The 15,232-nt window shown below is 35.4% G+C and overlaps 1 protein-coding gene and 1 long non-coding RNA gene across 4 annotated transcripts in view; both read left to right on the top strand.

Annotated features, from left to right (window-relative positions):
- The window catches only part of rev1 (REV1 DNA directed polymerase), a 247,872-nt gene that overhangs the window by 186,269 nt on the left and 46,371 nt on the right, over positions 1-15,232 (top strand). The gene's annotated exons all lie outside the window — the stretch shown is intronic.
- LOC141376111 (uncharacterized) lies at positions 2,671-9,688 on the top strand. The gene is made up of 3 exons (XR_012385314.1): positions 2,671-6,129; positions 6,214-6,348; positions 8,812-9,688. It is a non-coding gene; the product is annotated as an uncharacterized lncRNA (long non-coding RNA).

The raw sequence follows: 15,232 nt of genomic DNA on the forward strand, positions 1-15,232 counted from the left end.
TTTAACATAATCTAAACCTCTACAACATTTGGGTAACTTAAATAAATGGGTAAATAAATAGGTTGCAGATATTCCATGAAAGTCACTGGTGGCCATCAGTGTTAACTTTGTTGACATAATTTTCGTATCGAACAAGTTTGTACTGATGAAAAACTAAATAAAAATTAAGTAATGATGACAAAAACTATAATAAAAATATGCTGCCGTTTTCATTGACTAATTAAATTGAGACGAGAATGTGATTGAGGGACTTTTTTTGGAATATGTCCACTCAGAATTAATCTTAGTGTGTAATGCATGACACACACACACAAACACACATTTGAAAAGTAACTGATCGACAGTAGACTTGGGATGCGATTTAATCATCTTCCATAGGGGCGTCTGTCTGAATAAAGTATAATAAAATGGCAACAGCTGAGAGTAAAAAAGACTGTAAATTGTATGGGAGGAAAGAGACATCACCATGCCAGAGAATCATCCCAAATTCAACCAAAGGTAAACTCGAACTTTTACTTAACTGAAATGGTATAGCCTCTCGCTAACCTTTAGAGAACTTACTCAGTTAGATTGTACATTACAAGTTATTAAATTATATATTCATATGATCATGGCATTCATTTTCATAAGAAGTTGTTTCCTTGTGTATTTCATTTTAGCTGCAGCTACAGTTCCGTAACCCGCTAACTCATGCTAGGTTCGTGCCCTGTCTGGGTCTGCCACGATCATCATGACAACAACCATTTATAGTGTACCTCTACCACAAAACAAAGATGTTGATTTAATGGCTTGAAACTTTTCAACAGACTGGTTAAAAAGCTTAACTAGTAGTTTACCACATTAAAATAAAGTCTTTGCTAAATATTTGCACACTCCTGCATTTTCAGATGGCTACTGTTCTTATTACTGTTACTTATTACTTACTGTTCTGTACTGTGTATTGATTGCTGACTCATAATTTTACATACCTTAGGATATAAATAAACAATACATATCTAATTTTTGGTCTGCAATGTAACAGCTAAATTCCAAATTTTAATGAGACTCTTTTATTTAGTTTTAAGTGAAAATATTTTGTATAAATAAATACATATGTATATACGTATAAAATATTTATTTAATTACACTTAAATTAAACCAAATATATTATAAATATATACACTAAATCTTGTGAAAAAGAATCTTATAAAAATTAAGTCGACTAAAGCTAGAACAAAACTAAAATGATTCAGAAGACTAAAACTAAACTAAAACTAAAATGATTCAGAAGACTAAAACTAAACTAAAACTAAAATGATTGAGAAGACTAAAACTAGACTAAAACTAAAATGATTCAGAAGACTAAAACTAAACTAAAACTAAAATGATTCAGAAGACTAAAACTAGACTAAAACTAAAATGATTCAGAAGACTAAAACTAGACTAAAACTAAAATGATTCAGAAGACTAAAACTAGACTAAAACTAAAATGATTCAGAAGACTAAAACTAAACTAAAACTAAAATGATTGAGAAGACTAAAACTAGACTAAAACTAAAATGATTCAGAAGACTAAAACTAGACTAAAACTAAAATGATTCAGAAAACTAAAACTAGACTAAAACTAAAATGATTCAGAAGACTAAAACTAGACTAAAACTAAAATGATTCAGAAGACTAAAACTAGACTAAAACTAAAATGATTCAGAAGACTAAAACTAGACTAAAACTAAAATGATTTAAAAGACTAAAACTAGACTAAAACTAAAATGATTTAGAAGACTAAAACTAGACTAAAACTAAAATGATTCAGAAGACTAAAACTAGACTAAAACTAAAATAATTCAAAAGACTAAAACTAAAATGATTCAGAAGACTAAAACTAGACTAAAACTAAAATGATTTAAAAGACTAAAACTAGACTAAAACTAAAATGATTTAGAAGACAACAACTAGACTAAAACTAAAATAAAATGATCCAGAAGACTAAAACTAAAATAAAACTAAATGATTTAGAAGACTAAAGCTAGACTTAAACTAAAATGATTTTGAAGACTAAAACTAGACTAAAACTAAATAAAAATTGCCTGTCAAAATAAACACTGGTGGCCAGTGTTATTTTAGACAACACCTACTAATCAAAGATAAAATGACCATGAAAATATTATTTAAAAAAACGTATTTTGTGTTCCACAGAAAAAATAAATAAAAATAAAATCACTTTACCTTTAAAAACATGTGACAGCTTGTATATTTAAAAAAAATGATCATGTTTTTATGAAACAGTTTAGCAAATATTAAAACTTCCTCAAAATTTACACTGGTTCTGAACTTGAAGAATCTTCGTTTGAACACAAAAACATATATTCTAAAGAATGTTAAAAGCCATTGACATCCATAGTAGGAACAAAAAATACGATGAAAGCCATTGCTTACTAGTTTCCAACATTCTTTAAAATTTCTTCTTTTGTGTTCACAGGTTTGTAATAAGGAGGAGTGAATGTTGACAGAATTGTCATTTTTGGAAAAACTATGCCTTCAAGTGATTTTATTTCATATCAAATTGTTGCTGCGTTCATAATTGCATATTTCCCTATTTACTAGCATGTTAATAGTATTTTGCTAAGAAAATTAAAAGCTAAGACGTTTAAGTGCAGTCCAGACAACTATTGTCTAGCATAACACAATCTATAGTCTCAAATATTTTTCTAAATCAAACTATCATTTCAGAGTAATCTTATTATCCACATTTGTTGCCTGTGAAGTTGCAGAGCTTCTGCAAACATCCACATCAATATGACTATCATTTGTATTATGTTTTGTTACCAAGAGCAAAGCACATGGCAGATATTTACATTCAGTATTCGTCTACTTTAAGGCTTTGAATGACATGTATGGCCTCCCCTACACAGGGAGACGTATACTGACAAAGCAGTAGCAAGATTGAAACTGTCCCTATAAACAGTGCAAAATAATTTCTCTGTTTGGTATTGCTGTACACAGGTGAGTGCACAGTGCTTAAAAAACACAAAGCACAAACACTACTGCTGATACCCACACTTAGAGAACAAGTGTGTGTTATTGGTATTTGCTGATCGTACCTCAGCAGAGCAGCTTCGTGGTCTGTGTAGAAATGTCAAGCTCTCATCATCACGCTGGATGGACACAGCAGGTGTCAGTGATGATAGTTTCACTCTGACAGCTCTGGCGAAAGGCTCCAGAGCTTAGACATCATAATTATAGCACACAGAGTCGGCCTATACCTTTCAGACTCATGTGCCAATAGAGAAATTACTTAATTATCGTATTCTTGCATTGATGTGTGATTGTATTAATGAGACGGAGCAGATCAAGGTGCACGTCTTTTAACGTCTGTTATGATGAACTACTCATGCAGTAGAGCATTGCAAATGATGTAATTGAATCAACAGCAACAATACAATATAGAACTGTTCTTGTTACGATTGCTTTCCGTCCCGGGGAGTTTGTTATAAAAGAATGAAATACAGCAGTGTTTCCCAACCCTGTTCCTGGAAACACACCAACAGTACATATTTTAGTTGTTTCCCTCATCTGAACCATTCATTTCAGGTTTTCGAGTCACTACTAATGGTCTAATGTTTTGATCCAGGTATTATTGATTAGGAAGAGGTTGAAAATGTGTACTGTAGGTGTGCCTTCAGGAACAGGGTTGGGAACACTTAAATACAGGATATTTAAGATTTTTATTGTTTTATTGATTTTGAAAGTGGTCTCTCGGCTCACCCAAGTTGGCTTTATTTCATTCAAAAGTAATAATTACAATTTTGTAAAACTGTTAAAATTTTTGTAATTAGTTGAATTAGTATAATTGAATAATTTTAAATCCAAATTTATTTTCTGAAGACTGAGGATTTTCATAATCATTAATAAATTCTGTCAATTTTCATAATCATTACTAAATTCTTTACCGTCACATAATTCTTCAGAAAAAAAAAACAATTGTATGTCGAGTTGATGCTCAAGAAATATTTGTATTTCATGTCATTTTGAAAATGTAGTTATTTATTGATTTAGAGGGAAGTATGTTAATTATTGTTGTTATTATTATTATTTTTTTTTTATGTAAAATTTCAGAAACCCATCTCACTAGGTAGTAAATTATTTTGGGTAAATTTACAAAAAGCTTTTCATTAACCTAGCAAGTGCTTGGTCCTCTCTGTTTTCGGCACTTATTCGTGTAGTGTTCCATCTACAGAAACTAACACAATCTCAATTTGCAATTTGTATCTTTTTGATTCAGTGGCTAATTCATATAAATTTGGACAATCTCATCTGTACAATTGAGTACGATTTGCTTATCCCCCAATGACGGTTGGGTTTAGGGGCGGGCTTGGGTGCCACACCTCCTTTTTGAAATCATACATTTTTATAAGACTTAACTCGAACAAATTCATACAAATTAGCCACTAAACTGACAAAACGTAAAATAGTCACGTTTTTTTGTGAGATCAGACTGAATAAACACAAATGTCTCCTGAGTGGACATTCTCAGTATGTGATATCAGTAGTGTGTGTTCAAAATCAGTTAAGAGCCGTTTTCATCCACAAATGTTTTGTATAAGTGGGAAAGGCTGTTCATTTAAACATGCACTATAGCATAATAAAAATATTCATTTCTTTAAAATAAACGTATAACTGTAAAAAAAATGTATAACTAACTTAATTACATCAAGTGGTCTGTGTAATTTTGCACCCACTATTCACTGTGCATCTGCTTTAGTTTCCATTTCTGTGGTGGTCCATGAATGCCACACCAGTGACAAAAGAAAGTTTTTTAAAAAGAAAATTAGTGTTAGCGGAGGAAAATAAGTATTAAACATGTCACCATTTTCTCAGAAAACATATTTCTAAAGGTGCCGTTGACTTGAAATTTTCCCCAGATTTTGGTAACAACCAAAGAAATCCATTACAAAGAAAACAAATCTAATTATTGGTTAACAAATTAAGTTATGCGTATGAGCACATGAAGAAAGGGGTGTATAGAAAGGCAGTGAAAGCCCAGATAGCAGCTGAAATCTCAAAATAGTTAGAAAGCCATCCTCTGCCCTTTGTTATTGTAAATAATTTACATAACTATTTATTTACATATAATTAAAATTAGCTGCTTTGGTCCAACATCTTTATTATCAGGATGATGAAGATGAAACCAGGGTGGACATTTCAGCAAGACAATGATCCAAAACACAGACAAGATAACTTTCAAATGCTTTCAGAGAAAGAAAACCAAGCTGTAGAATGGCCCAGCCAATCACCTGACTTGAATCCAATAAAGAATACATATTAAAGATCAAATATAGACAAGACCGACAGAACCATCAAGATTTTTACACCTTGTTGAAGTCTGTGAAAAAAATAACACCTGAGCAATGCATGTGACTTCATTCTCCATATGAGAGATGTCTTTAAGCTGCCAACATCAAAAAAAGCCTTTAAATAAAGTAGTTAATACGTTTCAGTAGTTCAATACTTTCTCCTTGTGTCATTTAATTGTTATTACACAACTCATTTTTCACTTTTTGTTTTGTTTTGTTTTATTTTTATGTTGGTATTGTTTGGGTTTATACCAAAATCTGGTCCAATTCCAATAATTATGTTGTCCAATAATAATGTTCAATAATTATTTTCCCTGCCGTATCATATTTCAGCTTACTCTGATATCTAATTATATGAATGTTCAAAAAAATGTCAAACGCCTCTCCAAAATGTAGCGAGGTGAAATGTAAAAAACGGAATTACACCAACTTTCTTATTTTTGAAAGGTTTATGTTTTATCATTAAAATACATTTTTCATTTATTCATTCATTCATTCTTTTCTTGTCGGCTTAGTCCCTTTATTAATCCTAGGTCGCCACAGAGGAATGAACCGCCAACTTATCCAGCAAGTTTTTACGCAGCGGATGCCCTTCTATTCGCAACCCATCTATGGGAAAAAATACATTTCTCTATTGAGAAAATCAATAGGATTTCTACTTTCCGGAAGTCTACATACTGATCTTTTTGGAACTGAAGTCACAAAGAGAAAGCCTTTCCTTTCTGTCCACATGATTGTGAGCTTGTCCATCAGCACGTGTGACACAGGGAGGCTCCGCTTCTGTAGCTTCACCCTGGTAAACGAGAGTGTGTGTCTTGCAGTATAGCTCAGTGGGTGTGGGCGGTTTGTAACTTAACCTCTTGCTCCTCTTAATCACTAGCTGTCCATCACACCAGCCTGGAAGTGCTTCCTTCCTCGTGCTCATCAGAGTCCTCCGACATACTTTCATCCCAGATCAGATGACCTCCGAGGTTTATCAAGAGCCGCGCCAGCAGGATGGATGCGGTTTATCCAGGTACAGAACATGAATGTCCCAGTGACGGGGACTCATGTCTCACCTCTTTCCCTGTGGCGACTGTCCTTCCTGCTACAGACACAAGCTTCCTCTTCTGCTGCTGCTTTGAGCCATTTGTTGAGGGAATGCAGCAATTGTCGCCTCTGGGATGTGTAATGTCCTAGTGTCACATATATTCCTGCTGTCTGCTAGTGATTTCCAATAGAGCAACAAACACTCAGGTGCACTTAAAGGGATAGGTCACTAAAAACTGAAAAATGTTGTTATTTACACACACACACACACACGTTGGTTGTGGACTGCATTGACTTTCATTATGTGAACAGTTCTTTACAGTATTCTCCTTTTGGTTCCTCAATTATGGCTGATAAATAATTATAGACTTCTGTGCTAATCACAGTTTGTCCATAACAAACACCATGTTCGAGCACAAGGGTGTCTATCGGTGCACATGACACCAGGACACCTTAGGGCGGAGGTCGATGATCGACTTTGTGGTTGTATCATCTGATCTTCGACCATATGTCTTGGACACTCAGGTAAAGTCAACTAATCACCACCTAGTCGTAGGTTGGATCTGCTGGCAGGGAGGAAAGCTGAACAGACCTGGCAGGTCTAAATGTATTGTGAGGGTCATTTGGGAATGTCTGGCTGAACCCTTAAGTCAGAGAGATTTTCAACTCTCGCCTCTGGAAGAGCTTTGACCAGATCAAGCGGGAGGCTGAAGACATTCAGACTGAGTGGTCTATGTTCTCCAACTCCTTTGTTTACGATGCGGTGAGGAGATGTGCCCGTAAGGTCTGTGGTGCCTGACGAGGCGGCAATCCACGAACTCGGTGGTGGACACCTGAAGTAAGGGATGCCGTCAAATAAGCTAATGGGTATTGACAGGCTGAGCGTGCTGCAGCCCAGGCGGTTGCAGAAGCAAAAACGTGGACCTGGGAAGAGTTCGGGGAGACCATGGAAGAAGACAACTGGTCGGCCCCAAAGAGATTCTGGCATTTTGGCGTTATAGATAGGGTGTATAGTAGACCCGCTGCTCCTCCACATTAAGTGAAGTCAACGGAGGTGGCTCGGGCATCTGTTTCGGATGTCTCCTGGATGCTACCTAGGGAGGTGTTCCAGGCATGTCCCACCAGTAGGAGGCCTTGGGGTAGACCCAGGACACGCTGGAGGGACTATGTTTCTCAACTGGCCTGTGAACGTCGCCACTGGATTCCTCCAGAGGAGCTGAAGAAAGTGTCTGGGGAGAGGGAAGTCTAAGTTTCTTTTCTAAGACTGCTGCCCCCGTGACCCGGCCCCAGAAAAGTGGTCAAAAATGAGATAAGGTGAGAAATAGTTATTTTTGTCCACACTATCAAATTTAGACTACATTTAATCTTGCTGCAATAATTATTGTAAAACTTCATTCACAACAGTTCAACTAGAATAAAAATAAAAGTCATTGGTTAACTTTTAGGTGGCTCAGAGGTTAGCACTGCCCCCTCACAGCAAGAAGGTAGCTGGTTTGAGTCCCTGCTTGGCTAGTTGGCATTTCTGTGTGGAGTTTGCATGTTCTCCCAACATTGGCGTAGGTTTCTTCCGGGTGCTCCGGTTTCCCCCACAGTCCAAAGACATGCCCTAAAGGTGAATTGGATGAACTAAAATTGTCTGTAGTGTATGAGTGTGTGTGGAAATGAGTGTGTATGGGTGTTTCCCAGTACTGGGTTGCAGCTGAAAGTGCATCCGCTGCGTAAAACATATGTTGGAATAGTTGGCAGATCGTTCCGCTGTGGCAACCCCTGATAAAGGGACTGAATCTATCGAAAATGAATGAATGAATGCACTTTTTTTTTTTTTTTTTTTTTTTACAGAACTCCAAAGATATTGTAAAGATGACAACATTATGAAAGTCAATAGGGACTAAATAACTTCCCTTCACAAGGCTAGTTCCTTCAAAAAGGCTATAAAAATTCTGTCATCATTTATGCATCCTGGTCTTTTTTTGAGTCACAAAAGAAGATGTTTAAAAGAATGTTGGAAACCAGTAACCATTGACTTCCATAGTATTTGTTTTTACTACTGTTAATGTTAGTGGCTGCCAGTTTCAAACATTCTTCTAAATATGCTTTTTTTGTGTACAACATAACAACAACAAACACAACAACTACAAAAAAACAAAAAACCTCAAACTAAAACTAAGTCATGGGTAAGCAAATAATGACAGAATTATTATTTTTGGGTCAACTATCCCTTTAAAACCTTTAAAGTCTGTCAAACTCTTTGTCTCTCGTTTGCTTGTGTGTCCAATCATAAGAAAATATCTGTCGGGAGATTATAAAAGGGACACAATTTGATGGCTTTAGAAAGTGTAATTAAATGCATTTGTAGACAAAAGACTCTCTCAAACTGCATTGTGGTCTCACGCAAACTGGTTTGAGGGGATGAAATCAATGTAAAAAAAATCTTTGTTTTTCTCATTAGAAGCCGATGGTGGAGTTAATTGATTTGGAAGATGCTGCTTTAACAGCCGTCCTCGTTGATCTTGATAACGGTGCGGGCCGATACCTAACGAGGTGCTGCATTAATTGTCACCCTCCAATGACAGCGTTCATTTGCTGTTTAACTGGTAGATTGATGTATTGATTGAGTTGAGCCTGGGAATGAAGCTGAGCCACTGTTCTCAGTCTGGGGCTCTTGAAGGACTTCAGCGATGAGACACTGAGGCTGTTGGGACTGTCAGCGTGCACGAGGGAGGTCTGCTCTGAATCTGACTGCTAATAAAGCGCCCTCATTCAAGAAGTCATCGGCTGTCGCTGGAACTCTAGGCTGCTTTTCTTATGAGGAAGGCTGTGCTCCTCTTTTCTGCCAGCGTTGGACGAGGTGGGGGAGACTTGTAAACCGTGAGCAATAGGGGGTCGATCTCCCCAATAGATGTCACGGATTTTAACGAGCAGTTTCAGCCCATCTCAAAAGACACGGAGCACAGCGGGGCGAACAAAGATGGTCTTTGTCTGGGTGTATGGATGGGTGGGTGGGTTGTGAGATCTGCGTTTGTGTGTGTGCACTTAAGGGAAAGTGAAGGGGTGTGTGTGCAGTGTTCCACTACTGTTACCTTCCAGGGGCTCTTAACACTGGGTATCTTCAGGAACCAAAGAGGTCACGAAAAATTCATAAGGTTGGAGATTTGAGCAGGATTGTTTTTACTGACGTTGCACTCTCTCTATGGTTGAAGGCTTGAACATGAATTATGAGTTCCATCTTAGCATAGGCACTGAATTTACTGTCTGGCTATTGCTGAAAATGTACTCATCATGATGTTGCAAAAAAAAATAAAAAAAATAAATAAATAAAAAAACTATTATACAGTTGAAGTAGGAATCATTAACCCCGCTTTGATTTTTTTTCTTTTTTAAATATTTTTCAAATGAAGTTTACCAGAGCAAGAACATTTTCACAGTATGTCTGATAATATTTTTTTCTTTTGGAGAAAGACTTATTTGTTTAATTTCGACTAGAATAAAAGCAGTTTTACATATTTAAAAAAAAACATTTTAAGGTCAAAATTATTAGCCCCTTTAAGCTATATTTTTTGATAGTTTACAAAAAAAAACATTATACAATAACTTGCCTAATTACCCTGACCTGCCTAGTTACCCTAATTAACCTAGTTAAGCCTCTAAATGTCACTTTAAGCTGAATACTAGTGTCTTGAAAAATATCTAGTCAAATATTATTTATTATCATCATGGCAAAGATAAAAGAAATCATTTATTAGAGATGAGTTATTAAAACTATTATGTTTAGAAATGTGTTGAAAAAAAATATTTTCTCCGTTAAACAGAAACTGGGGGAAAAAATAAACATGAAAGTTAATAATTTTTTTTTTTGGGGGGGGGGGTGTAATAATTCTAAGTTCAACTATATATAAATGTAGTTATTAAGTAAGAATGCTTGACTTGTTGACTGTTTGCACCGTCCATGCTGGACTGTATGTATCTAATTTAATCTAATTCTATACAATTATAAGTAGTTTTACATCAGAAGTCACACAACTGCATACTGTAAAATGTTATTACTATTTCTAATAAAAGTGTTCTGGTTAAAAGAAACTTTACGTTTTTGTTTTTTGGAAAGATGCCTTCTCTGCTTACCAAGGCTTTCTTTTACTTCTATGTATTTTTTATTTATTCCTGTTTTAAATAACTGCTTTTTATATGAATATATTTTAAAATATGATTTATTTAGTTAATGACAAAGCTGAATTTTTAGCATTGTTGCTCCAGTTTTCATGTCACATAATGCTTCAGAAATCATTCTAATGAGCTGATTTGGTGCTCAGGATACTACTGTTAAAAATAGGTTACCATACCTGTCAACCCCCCTGTTTTTCCCATGTATTTTATCATTATATCTCACTATCATTGCATTAAAGTATTTTCTTTTGTATTTTTATTCTTTCAATGAAGGGTGGCAATAGATATCATCAAAGATTTCCATCTGTTTGTGTTTTATTTTAAACCATATTTTGTCTTAAATCAGCAGAAACAGTTAGGAAAGCAATCAAATGCTTTTATTATTAATTTTGCTTCATTAAAGTGAGGCCTATTTAATGTAATGAAAAATCAAAATGAGAGATTCGTTCGTTAATCAGATTCTATAATAATCCCTTAATTTCACATCTCAGTGTTGACAGATATGCAGGTTACATTACATTATATTAAATTTGACATGGAAATTTAGAAAATTGACAGCCGTGTGAGGAACAGCTGATGGTGGCCATAGCAAAGAAAAGCGGCAGAGGATTGCGAGTTCAGAAACACATAAATATAAAAAAGTGCTAAATAAATTTTTTATTTAAAATCTGCAAGGAATATAATCACCGGTTCATAAAATAAAAAATAAATAAAAATGTTTTCCTCAGACACATTACTAAATATATTCAGTAAAACAGCATAATCAAATGGTCTCATGATTTGTTGAATTACATTTTTTATTAAAATTTATTTGTTCACATTTAATGGCCAGGGCAGTGGAGATTACAGACAGGAAAGTGTGGGGGCAGAGAGAAGAGAAGGATCGGCAAAGGACCTCGAGCCAGGAATCGAACTCAGCTCAATCCCATGATCCACCACGCTCTGCTAGTGTCTGAAGGGAAAGATGTTTACCAGAACCGGTACTACATATTTGGTGATGTACCGCATCAACGTCAACACGTTCAAGCAAAAGATACGAATCCAACACCATTCATTTATTTGACTCTGAGTCGACTATTTCTTTAAAGAATCAATAGATTTAAACATGGCAAACTTACAGATTTAACCCTCAGCTGGATGTTTTCATTCCCTCAGAGCTGTTACACACGGCATAGAAGGTCATTTTCGAAAACCCATTAAAGTGGCTTTGTAAATGTATTACTTTATATTAAATGCTATGTATTAAAGTGTAGCACGTTAGTTTAGGTCACAACTCATGCTATTAACTACTGGCTTATTACCTGCCTATAAGATTATTAAGAAATGAATTGTTCATTAGTAGTTGTATTGTATGATTTTATTCTGCGTCCCTAATTCTACCCAAAACCTAAACTCAACTCCTACTAAATATTAATAAACAGATAATTAATAGGTTATAAACTAGTAGTGTTAGTTAATGGTTTGTTAATACCGTAAACCACTTTTTATTTATCAAAGAACCATAAAAGTACAATAGTTTCAACAAAAAATTGAAATTGATATCATTGTTATTGTATTTAAAAAATGCTAAATAACATTATTATTTACAATTTGCAAGAAACATAATCCCTGGTTCACAGAATTTAAAGACTATTGTTTTACTCAGACATATAACTGTATGCAAATATATAACTGTAATTAAATCCAGTGAAACAGCATATTCAAATGGTCTCATGATTTGTTGAATTAAATTTTAAACAATGTTAAATAGTGTCGCTCATGCCATTTGACTGATGCTGTCATCAAAGCAACAGAGCAGCATACTATATTCTGTAATATAGATAATTCAATTCTATATTGTTTTATGATATTAATAATAAAACCCTTTACTGAAATCACTGCACTGAATTATATATTTTTTTAATTGAAGAAATGTCACTAGTGGTCTTACGCCCTTAATTGTGTCCTTTTAAAGCTTCACTTAAGGCAGCATGAATCATTTTAACACCGACACTGTAAGATCTGGCTTTGCACTCGTGTCCCTCGAGTTCAAAATGGGAATGGACATGTTTTAATTTTTTGCAGCAGTCCTTGAATCCCTAAATGTAAGCCTTTAGGGAATGCATGTTGGCAAGGCTTTCACTTTAATAGCTGTATTTTTGAGCTTTTAAGTACAGTTTTTTTAACAGCTCTATAGAAGCTGGAATAATACAGACCTCTGTTCATTCTGCAGACGAACTGGGTGGTTAATACTGAGGCTGAACAGAAGCATATGTGTATTTCATTCATTCAAGAGGCCTATCAGACCAAAGACCTGAACCTTATGATCAATGAGTGGATACTGAACATACGGTCCAAGGTTTAGTCCGATCAATGGCCACGCATTTGCCTGCATGGAGGACAGTCGGAGAGACAGGCAGGCTGACAGCTCTGTGTGTGTATGTGTGTGTGTGTGTGTGTGGCTTTGAGACTTACAAGTAAAAGAAATGCTTTACTCTTTCAAGAGCCGTGATTGGGCCTTGGGCAGGGAATGAGAGTCTTTCTTTTGTTTCGGGAGGATGTGGAGGTTGGATTCGCTGCCCTCCTTTATCTAATAGCGCAGGTTGGGATAAAATAGCCTTTGCGTAGAACAAAAGGTCCACTAATAAAAATGAAACAATTAGGGGAGACAAGCAAGGTCAGTGAACGGAGCGGAAGAGGACTGAGTATTTTGTGCTCTTCTGTCTATTTATCAACTTTTATTATCGCCGTTATTTGTTTTCAGCGCCACATGTGAAGATGAAAAAAGATGGAATGTACCTGCTTTGTAGGAAACTGTTTCAGGGTTAAAAGCACTGCATGTCTAAAAATTGTGCAGAGGAATGACAACAGTTTCAAAACTTTTCAGTCTGTTCAAAGACTGTATTTGAAGATATTTATGAGTAAATCCTTAGATGTTTGTTTTATAGGGTTGATCATTTAATCATGTTGATGTTTGTGATAAAGTTCGAACTATGATGGCTGCATCTGTATATCCAGTGCTGGAAAGAGTACTGAAAAATCCTTCTCAAGTGAAAGAACCATTACTTGCTTAAAAATGTAGTGCAAGTAGAGTGAAAGTATCTGTTGTAAATATTACTCAAAGTATGAGTGAAAAGTAGACCTTTCAAAATTACTCAAGAGTAATGAGTATTACGCTGTAAAAGGCTGCTGCATTTACATGTAATTTGTGGATGTGTGTAAACGTAACATTCTGTAGTGCAGTGGTTCTCAAACTTTTTTTATCAAGTGCCACCTCAGAAAAAAAATTGTCTCTCCAATTACCACCATAATGACGAGGTAGATTAATTAATGTAGTTTGTGTTAACCACACACAGATACTAACTTTATTTATTCTAGCTTCAAGCATGGCAAAGTTGCTTGAGTCTATTTGTGTCCTGCGACATTTGAATCACATCCAGATTAATTAGCTTAAATCTGAGGTAACAAATAACCGAAAGCCACTTTTGGTTAACAAAACAAACTTTACAAAACAATTGCTTAACAAAAAAAAATAACATATTGAAAACATGCATTATTTTACACAACTACGAACACAGTTTTTAACACATTTGTGTTCATTATTCTACCAATGATGCAGCATCGGGAGATTCCTGAGTTTGTAGTAACTGAAATGCCAACACAACAGTACTGGTCTGCAAAAGCGATTCTCTAGAGTGTATCTGCTCCCAATCGCCGCTGCCGTACACCTTATTTTTAGCATCTGATGACTATAGTAAACATGCTGATCACATATTTGTTCGTGTCAAAGGGTTAAAAGTGTATTTTCATTGCGTACCACTAGAAGGAAGCCGTACCACAGTTTGAGAACCACTGCTGTAGTGCATTTAGTTATTGCCCAGCAGGCACACAACATCATAAGAAGTTTATATCAGGTTAGATTTAGGTTGTGATGTCAGATTACCAAAATTCAGTGTTTAGCCAGCGTCTAAGGATAACGTTATTTTGATGTTCAACAACGACATCAAATGACGTTGATATTTGGTTGATTTGAGGTTGTGTTGGAAGATGACCAAAATCCAACGTCGAGCCAACATTTTAAACCAACATCACATTAAGTCAAATCTTGACATTTTTACAACAGGTATGGCAACCAAAATCCAAAATCTGCTAGACATCATCCACACAACAAGCTGTAACATCAATTGTTGATAATTGGTTGGACATTGGATATTGACGTCGGCCTGATGTTAAGTTCTGACATCAAACAAGTTTTGATTTCCAAACATGCGTCTTGTGCTTGCTGGGTGTTTGAGGCCATTTCTGTTATCATCGGTAAACATCTGTCATCTTCTCCTCAGTGACCTGCATCTAAACAGTCTCTGGGTCAATGCGTGTAAAGATTTTGGACATCTTCTTGGACACTTTTAATGCTTCCAAACAGTTTGCTGCAATTATAAATCGCCCATATCTTGAGGTAGTTTAGTAAGATGTGATTTATCTCCTATGTGCGATTTGATTGGACAGAAATCACAGAACTGATTTTTAATCCCCATAGACAAGAACAAATAAAGTAGTGACTGCAGGCTGAGAGAAAGTGATGGAGTAAAAGTACTGTTACACTAAAAATGTACTCAAGGGAAAGTAAAAGATACATACACATTTTTAAAACCACTTAGTAAATTACAATTTCTGAGAAAACTACTTAAATGCAGTCATTTGAGTATTTGTAATTTGTTACTTCAGTCCAC

Source organism: Danio rerio, chromosome 9 (assembly GCF_049306965.1).
Source record: "Danio rerio strain Tuebingen ecotype United States chromosome 9, GRCz12tu, whole genome shotgun sequence".
Lineage (NCBI taxonomy): Eukaryota > Metazoa > Chordata > Actinopteri > Cypriniformes > Danionidae > Danio > Danio rerio.